Source organism: Rhamphochromis sp. 'chilingali', assembly GCF_963969265.1.
Source record: "Rhamphochromis sp. 'chilingali' genome assembly, chromosome: 16".
Classification (NCBI taxonomy): domain Eukaryota; kingdom Metazoa; phylum Chordata; class Actinopteri; order Cichliformes; family Cichlidae; genus Rhamphochromis; species Rhamphochromis sp. 'chilingali'.
Window position 1 is genome coordinate 12,772,868 of NC_137943.1, and position 8,999 is coordinate 12,781,866.

Here is an 8,999-nt window from a genome sequence, read left to right on the forward strand (position 1 = left end):
AAAAATACACTATTTAAGAAGACACGCATCATTGTGTGCGTGTCCCTTAATATTTCTGAGGACAGTGTAATCTACAGAATTAATAATAATAATAATAACAATAATAACAATAATAATAATAATATTATTATTATTATTATTATGTCATTACATTACATTCTCTCTCCACATTACATTTGTGGAGAGACAATTTGCAGTTTGGTTTGGCCTTAGTGTACATGACTTGCGCCTTGAGTGAGAATGTAGAAGTCTCTGAATCCCCCTGAGAGTGTCTCTCTCCTCCTAGTTTTCCCACTGAGCAGATACAAAAGCTGTATGGACTACACATTCGCTGAAGACAAACGAGTTTTTTGTGAAAAACAAATGTGGTATTTGTGCCATCGATGACAAACGAATCCGTCTGCAGGGGAAAGAGAAAAAGAAAAGGTCTTTGCGTGTCCGTACCTGTTTTTTGGCTGCATTGGGATTTTTAATTTCACCTGCACTGCTTCATCCCCCCTAACACACCCCCCCCCCCCCCCCCCTCCAAAAAACCCCCCTCTGATTTTAATTTATGACTCCGTGTGGAGCGCAGTGAAAATAGCTTACTTGCAGATTGAAGTTCGCACGAAACACAAAACATCTGGAGCATTTGTTTTGTTTTAAGGATAAACGCACCTAATTATTGTTTCTTGTTCTCAGACACTAAAGACACAGTGGAGCTGTTTCACCTGCCATTAAGTTGAGTGTAATTTGGTTGTAATGTAACCATGGTAACATAGGAAAAGAAGTGACTCCAGGGCAGGTGGAGGATAGGAGTCTGAACACAGGATTATTATTATTTATTTATTTTTATTGTTCAATAAGCCTCCAAGGGGCAAGAGGCTTTAAGTTGAGCCTGTATGTAATTCCCTTTTAAAACGGGGGGAAATGCATGTGGAGGATTTCTGTATCCAGCTGTCCTTTGTCAGATATTGTTAATGTTTATCTAATGCAAACATGCTGCGGTGACAATAACAGCCCAGCATGCAGCGACATCTCAGCTTTAGTGCACAGCTGAAAGAACGTTTCACTTCACTTTATCGGCCGAGCTCAAAGTCTGAAAGTCATTTAAACATCTACACCAAATTTCACACTCTGGCTCCGTGTTGTTCACAAAACGCTGATGAGATGGTAACAGATATAAATGATAGAGAGTTTGGTGAACCCCATAGTCTTTGATAAGTAACATTATTCTGTCTTTTGTGCTTTGCTCCTTTAATGTAGTTAGACTTGTCCTGAAGCATGCATGCTGCTCCAGCAGAGTGTACTAAGATGGCAAATATTAATTATCAATAAAATAAGAAAGGTTTTCTTTTTTTTCAGGTATGCCAAGCCTTTTAAATGGTACCAAATCTTCCTCTGAAACACCTCCAAAAACCTTTTTAATCTTTTAACACCATATAAAACATATGAAGGCATGTGCCAGGTAACACAAGGTGATCCGCATGAACAGTCTGGTTGGGTCACTAGTTCATGACTGGGCCTTGGTGGACAAATGGATTAAACCTTTGACTATAATAATATTCTATATCTGAACTCAGTCCATCTAGTAGATGCACAGTTACAATGCCAAAGCCACAATACCTGTTTCTGTCAAGATGATCCCACACGCTTTTAATAAACTTGAGGTCTGGGCTCTGAAGAGGCCGGCCCATGACTGATAGTGTTGCACTGTGTGTTTTTCTATTCAGATATGCTTTTACTGCAATGACTGGGTTTGGGATCATTGTTGTGCTGAAAAATGAAGTCATTGCCATTCAGAATTTTCCCAGACGGTATTGTATGGTACATCAAAATTTGATGGCAATTTTTTTCCCTCCAACCATTTTGGCAAAATCCACAACAACATTGACTGAAATTCAGCCCCAAACCATGACAGGGGCTCCACCATGTTTTACAGATGGCTGTAGACACTGTTGTGCTTCTATCCTGTTGATGATTTAAACCAAACCTGTTACATTTGAATTAATTGATCAGACCTGTTGACTCTGATTGTCAGCTCAGGTGTTGTAAAATTTGGCAGACCTCAGCCTTTTCTCTCTGTTTCCCTTCCTTAAGAATGGCTTCTTGACAGTTGCCCTTTTTGAGGAGACTTCAATGAACAGTAGGTGGATCAACTGGACTGGACTGCCAAGGACCAGCTGTATCTATCAGGTCCTGTGTCAGGTCATTGTTGGATTTTTTTTTTTTTACTACTTCTTAAGGTCATGACTTTCAGATACTGCTTATCTGCTGTAGATATTTTTGTTTTGTCTTTTTAAATTCCTGCTACTTCTTCTTTCATCCTCCTCTCGCCCAGTTTCCTCAAATTTTTTAAGGAAGCACTACACACCGTGTTGAGATATGCTGTTTTTGGCTAATAGTGTTTTGGGAATCACTTTGTTGGAGCAAAATATTATTTTATGTTTATCAAACTGTGTTATATTCAATATTTTTCATAGATTCAACAAAAGAAATTAGAAAAAAATTTTTGTAACAGGCTGCTTTTAACAAATTGTCCAAATATTCAATTTAAAAGCGGTTCCTTGTTTTGTTGGCTGTTATGTGTAGACGCAACACTGGTTCATCCCTTCAGTTAGATGGCTTTTTGTGCTTGAATGATTCATAGGTCACTGCTAAATGGCGTAATAAGGATCTCCAAAAATAGTACTGACCTGAAAATGCAACCAATTACCAGAGAAAAACTTTAAAAAGACTTCCTGAAAACCCCAAGAACTATTGCTCAAGACCACTTTAAGTACTGATTCAAATTCTTCACTCAACTAAAAATGAAAAATGACAGGCTGTGAAGTAAGAAAGTAGCTCTTTTTCTACCACATTTTTCATTTATTTATTCTGCAAAGCTAACTGAACCTTACTATCAGAAGATGGGAATAAAAACTTAGCCTGAATCAATTAATTAGAAAAACAAAATCTGGGGAAAAGAAGGAAAATTTAAAACTAGCTCTATTTTCTTTGCTTCTAAACAGGAACATTGGTACAGTCAGGGGTTAAAGTGAGACTCAGCAGGTAAAGAAAGCCGAAAAATCAGTTTAATGACTCAGCGTGAAAAGAAGCACAGCTCAGATTTCCTTAATCTACATGCTGTGTCCAGCTGACCTGCTGCTCTTTGTAGAGTTTCCCTGGCTGACTTCCATCCTCTACCACTGATTGGATACTGTCAGTGGTAACTTTTTCCTAGACACCCAGTGTGCACAAGTCACACACACGTTAAACCCATCACAGTGCAGCAAAATCAACCTGTTTAACCTGCACTAACCTGCAGAGGATGTTCATGCTACCTTTAAATAACACAGTTAGCCACAGTTTGTTTTGCACGTTTCACAATATGAAAAACCATAATGTCACATATACAGACCCAGTATCTGATTTAAAAACATGAGGAGCTACATTTAAGCTTTAACTTTCCAGTTTATCAAACACCACTGAGCCGTCTTTACTTTTAAATATAACCTCTCTTCTTCCTCTTCTGTCTTTCTTATCTTTCTCCATCTTCGAGTGAAGTTAGCTCTCTTTCTTTTCTCTCCCTGTCAAAAACAGCAGCTGGACCTTTTCATCTGTTTGTGTGCAGATAACCTGCACACAAACAGTCTGCATGCTTGCTGATAGAAATGCTGTATTTGAAATGACCTGTCACTTAAAAAATGTTACTGCCTTTATGCTCGCTTGTCTTCTGTGGGAGTAGCCAGATGCTGAAGTACAGCAACCTATGGATACTGCAGTCGTCCCAGTGCTGTACCAAAAAAAAAGAAAAACAGAAAAAGAAAATACAACCCACTTGAACCCCTGACTTTGCCACACGATTGTGCCTCTTTGGTCTCTTTCTATCCTCTGGTGACTAATAAACGAAAAGGATTTTCATGTGTTACGTTTTAGGCTTGATGTTTGAGGGCCAGTGACCCCTCAAATGCCTTAAAACCAAAAATAACGAGTGTGTTTTGAAAATGTAAGGAGTAGAAAGTCCAGATATTAGTTTAAAATTGTAGGGAGTAAAAGTAAAAAAAAAAAAAAAAACTACTCAAGTACAGATACCTGAAAAGTCAACTTAAGTACACTAACAAAGTATTTGTACTTTGTTACTTCACTCCTCTGCAGGTCACAAATGTTAATATGTTTCTTCCTCTGGGTAACACAAAAGTAATCGGATAGTTTTTGAGACTGACTCAGATAAACATTGCCATTTTTAAATCCTTGTCACAAGCACAGCTTTGCGTTCCAAGTGTTTATGTTGATTCAAGAACACAAATTTAAACTTGTAAGTGGTGTGAGAAAGTGTTTCAACAGAGTTTTTTAAGGCAGCGTGACTTTTGTTGGTCGACAGAGACAAATAAAGGATCTTCCAGTTGATTTGGTTCAGATAGTGGCAAAGTAGCAGCAGAAGCTTAACGAAGCGTCATTAATTCACAAGTTATTAAGGTGTATGGTCAAATATCCACAGACAGAATTAAAGTGCAGAGGTTATGAAGCATGAGCGTGTTCTGTATGTGGAGACTAAGACTGACAGCAGGGGGAGGCAAAGGTCCTGTTGAACCAAGTGGCAGTTTGATCCTGTTTATGTCTGTTAGAGAGTGTGCTGGTAGCACAGTTTCACTTTAACGGCATCATGAGAATCCCTTATCAACACAGCTTGAAGGGTTTACATCTGAGAGAAAAGGGCGCAAAAAAGTTAAAGTTGTTTTTCTCTGATAAGTTGAATCACACAAAAAAAGACTTTTTTGTTGGGTGAATCTGAGACTTTTTGGAAAGAGAAAGAAAGAAGTATCAATTTAACCTAAACTCTCTGCTGTTCAAAAAACAATATTGGTCATAACCAACCAAGTGAAGCTAAAGTTGGATGTACCTCAGTAGAAGCAGGAAGAGTGTTCGCCTGTTGAGTCACAAAGTTTACTATCACACTTTTTTTAAGCTCTTGTCAGCAGCTTTCTATTTTCAGCCTGAGCTTTTACAGGAAATATTCTAGTTTCGTCTCTTTTGCTCAGTTCCATGATTTCAATAAAGGGAACTTCAACAAAGCTAACGAACGGTGCTTATGATGAGCTACATGATTACGCTCACGCCGCAGACCTTGACCCACAACACTGAAGCAGCACTTCAAGGTAACATGAGTGTTTTTATTGACTTAACCTCTGCTGCTTGACTTGGCTTACATAATCATATTGATTTAACATGTCAACTTTGACTGTTTTGTTCATTTTAATCCATTTTTATTGTGTTTTTTAAACTTGTATTCTTAATCATATATTTATAATGTTACATTTTAACAGTGGAAGGTCTCTAGTTTAGAATCAACCTTTAACTTTCCATCTCAGCTATACTGCTAAACACTGTCTTGTGCTGTAGTTTGACAGATTATCACATTATTGTTTCAGCCATGCTTTTTGAACCATTTTGTTTCTTTATCCATAATTGCAGACCATGTATACCAATGGCACAGGAGGAAATAACACAGTCAGTGACAGTTCCTCCAACTCTTCTACAAGTCTAGGAGTCGGGCTTGGGGTCTTCTTTTTGCTGCTTGCGATCATAGTTGGTGTAATCATTTATAAATTCTACTCTATAATCGCCAATGTGATGCCGTTTAGACAAAGAACAGCGCAAGAAAAGGAGGATCACTCAGAGACCCCACAAGCAGATTCCCATGAATATACTGGTATGATTCGAGAGGAGTCAATAGGACAATCTTCTATCTATGAAAACCTGAAACCTCAAACTTGCGGCTACAGCATGGCAGCTTCAAACCAAAGCAGGTGAGCTGCATTAACTGTCTTTTCTACGTGTAGATTTTCATAAAATGTATTTCTTGGAACACTTATGAAACTGCAGAAGCTCAAAAGCAACGGACGGAAGTGGATTAAGAAACAATGTGTGTGTGTGTGTGTGTGTGTGTGTGTGTGTGTGTGTGTGTGTGTGTGTGTGTGTGTGTGTGTCAGTTTCCCCATTTTGCACAATCCTGTTGTGATATAGACAAATACAGAAACCCAAAAACTTTTACAGTTTACCTAACGAGACTGTTTTCCATCACATTTACTGTTTTTTCAAAGGTTCCCAGTCGAACCTGATGACGGCGTGTACCTGCAGTGCGACGTCATAGATGAGGCCATATACATTAATGACCAATCACATGACTGTCAAGAAGAAGACGTGTACGTTTTGCCAGATTAATCACGGGACACATTTATAGAAAGGCCTGCGCATTTTGCTCCAGTTGTTGTATGCAGCAAGCTGTCTCTTTTGATTTCTGTCTCTGTTTTTGTATAACGATGTACAGCTAAAAGTCAGCATACTGCTACTGCTGCTTTTTGATACAGTCTGACTGTAAACAGAAATGACTGGATGGTAGCAACATGTCAGTGTTATCTGTTATCTCCCATTTTGGAGGAGAGTAACAAACCTTTTTTTTTAAAAAATTTAATCCACTCCCTCCTGGTACGATTATCTATGTTACACATGTTTGATTGCTACTATTATTGGCACATCTCATATCACAACCACGCTGGAAAACACTGTACAAATTTTGACAGCAGTCCAAGGTAATCAAGTTTGTGATTAGATTAGATTGTTTTATGGTGTTCTCTTGTAGTTACAGATGAGGCTTTACTTTGACCTTTGGAGAGAAGTGTGGGCAGTCTATCTGAGGTTTTGTGAGTCGTGTGTGTTCAGTATTGTCCTTTTTCTCTCACTGGAAATTCTTCACTTGGTCCTAAATCAAATCTAGAAACATTTAACTTGCGTAGATATTGACATCATGTTATGTTTTTAGTATTTTGCTAAACAATGCGTCCAAAATAAATCCAAGGTTTTAAAAATCAAACTACAGATATGGATATGGACACACATATCTTTGGAATTCCCCTTTTTGTGCAAAAACGTTTAACTACACACTGAATCTTTGAGATGTCTTCATATGAGAAAAAATGAAGTGCAGTTTCAACAGTACATCTCAGTTTTTCTGCTGGAGTAAAGAAAAAAAAATACTAACATGAAGAAATAAATGTGTAAAATTACCTAAAAGGTTCTGGCAGATTATTGCAAAGACTGTCCTGCAATAATAAAGCAAAGTCATCTATTTTTTTTAGTTTTGTTGTTTTTGTTTGTTTGTTTTTTTATTGTGGACCCACTATAAAAATGCTCTCAATTTCTATCAATTAATTGTTTTTCTATAACTTAATTACTTTTAGTGCAGTCTAAATGGCCATGGGGGAGGTCTCTATCAGTAGTTAAAGCTGTAAAACTAACAAAAAATACAGTGAGAAGTCCAAAATCAATGCTCTCCTTCACATTTTCCACTGGGGCTGGATTGGAGTCTTGGGCGTGCCAATTCTGGCCCCCAGGACTTCAGTTTGACACCCCTGGCCAAACACAGGTTGCAGTGGTTTCTCTGAATTTTTTTCCTGTTTGAATAAGGAAAACTATTTTGCTGACCAAGTCATCATAAAATTCAGCAGCAATTTAAACTAAAGGTCATGTAGTTATGGAATAGCAACCAGCGGCGAGACCAATCATTTTTCATATCACAGACATGATATCATAGTATATTTACCCTAGACAAAGAAATATGTGTGCTTTCAAACATGTTACCACGGACGGACAGACAGACAGACAGACACAGCACCCAAACTTTTCTCTGTGGTTGTTGTTGCTAAAGCAAATGACTCAACAGTTTGTTGCAGTTACACACAGACGCAACTCTACATGGTGAAAACATTACATGCTTTAGACCCGATAAAGTTAAATAATGTTTCAAAATACTAAAACTTTTATTTAAATTAGAAATTAAAAAAGGGACAAGATAAGTGAGAAGCTCGATGGCTCCCACGTGATATATTTCTGGGATTTACTCTAGCGTCGGAGTGTATAGGCAGCCAACCAGATGTGTGGGATTTATTACTCCAGTTCATGCTATAAGATGCAAGATAAGATGCAAAGAGCAGAATTTAAATAAAATTCTTATCACTTTCCTTTAAAATGATAAGCCAATGAGGCTTTACAAACACTATATTAGGAATCAAAAAACTCATGATTAGTAGTAACTGCTACACAAAAATGTTCATATAAAGCAGAAAACATGTGGTTTATGCAAAGGCAGGAAAAGATGCAATGGTCAGCACTATTTTATCTAGTCTGTGGTTTGTCGGCTTTTTCAGGCGCGAGGTCCAGAGAGGATGTGAAAATCTGTCGTTCTTTTTACAGCTCGAGTCCAGATCTGCGCGGATTTCAGAGAGCAATCGAAATATGAAAGCCACAGAATAACAAGTGAGGTTTGTGACTGTGTTTAGAGCGGTTAGGTGAAAATAGACTGGGAGGATTATTTTTAGCTTTGGTTCCAGTTATTCTGACATTAATTTCGCTGATTGTTTTCCAGGTAGGCTATTTGAGGATCCAAAGGAAGGGAATGCCCAAACGAAAGCCTGTGTGTCTCAGGCCACGCACACTCACACAGAGCACGGTTTAGTAAATGCTCTGCTTGCTTGTATCGTTTGGGTGGAATGCAGCTCAAAACCTTTCAGCACATGAGAATCAATGCCTTTCCATCCATTCACACACGACTGTGCAGCAACCCTGAAGATGTCATCTTTGAAACAAAGCATTAACAGGACAAAAGCTAAGAAAAGAATGAGCAGTGACTCAATTGAGAGGCCCAACAGATGTTCCAGTAGGTCTGCTTAATCATCTATTAACTCAATGAGCTCAGTATGTCCCACTTTTAAAAAAAAAGCTCGGTCTATTGATCGCAAAGCAGCATGGGCTCCTGTTTAACTGACCTTTATCCCTTTCAAGATAAAAAAAAAACAAAAACCTATAAAGCACTTATTACAGCCAGTTGTGTCAAGCCAGATATCAATTTGCTCACTTTTTACCACAGGCTCTGTTAATATTTCCTTTTCACCCTAAACCTTGAGCTGTAATTATGAATTCAGGGTTTTTTTAAGCTTCTTTTAAGTTATTTTTCAAGTTACTTGAGAAATATATATATATAT

The 8,999-nt window shown here is 38.0% G+C and overlaps 1 long non-coding RNA gene across 1 annotated transcript; it reads left to right on the forward strand.

The window, feature by feature from the left end:
* The first annotated feature begins 248 nt into the window (after nucleotides 1–248).
* Nucleotides 249–6,557, forward strand: LOC308412441. Its single transcript, XR_013974574.1, has 3 exons — nucleotides 249–5,117; nucleotides 5,434–5,768; nucleotides 6,063–6,557. It is a non-coding gene; the product is annotated as an uncharacterized lncRNA (long non-coding RNA).
* Nucleotides 6,558–8,999: the final 2,442 nt, after the last annotated feature.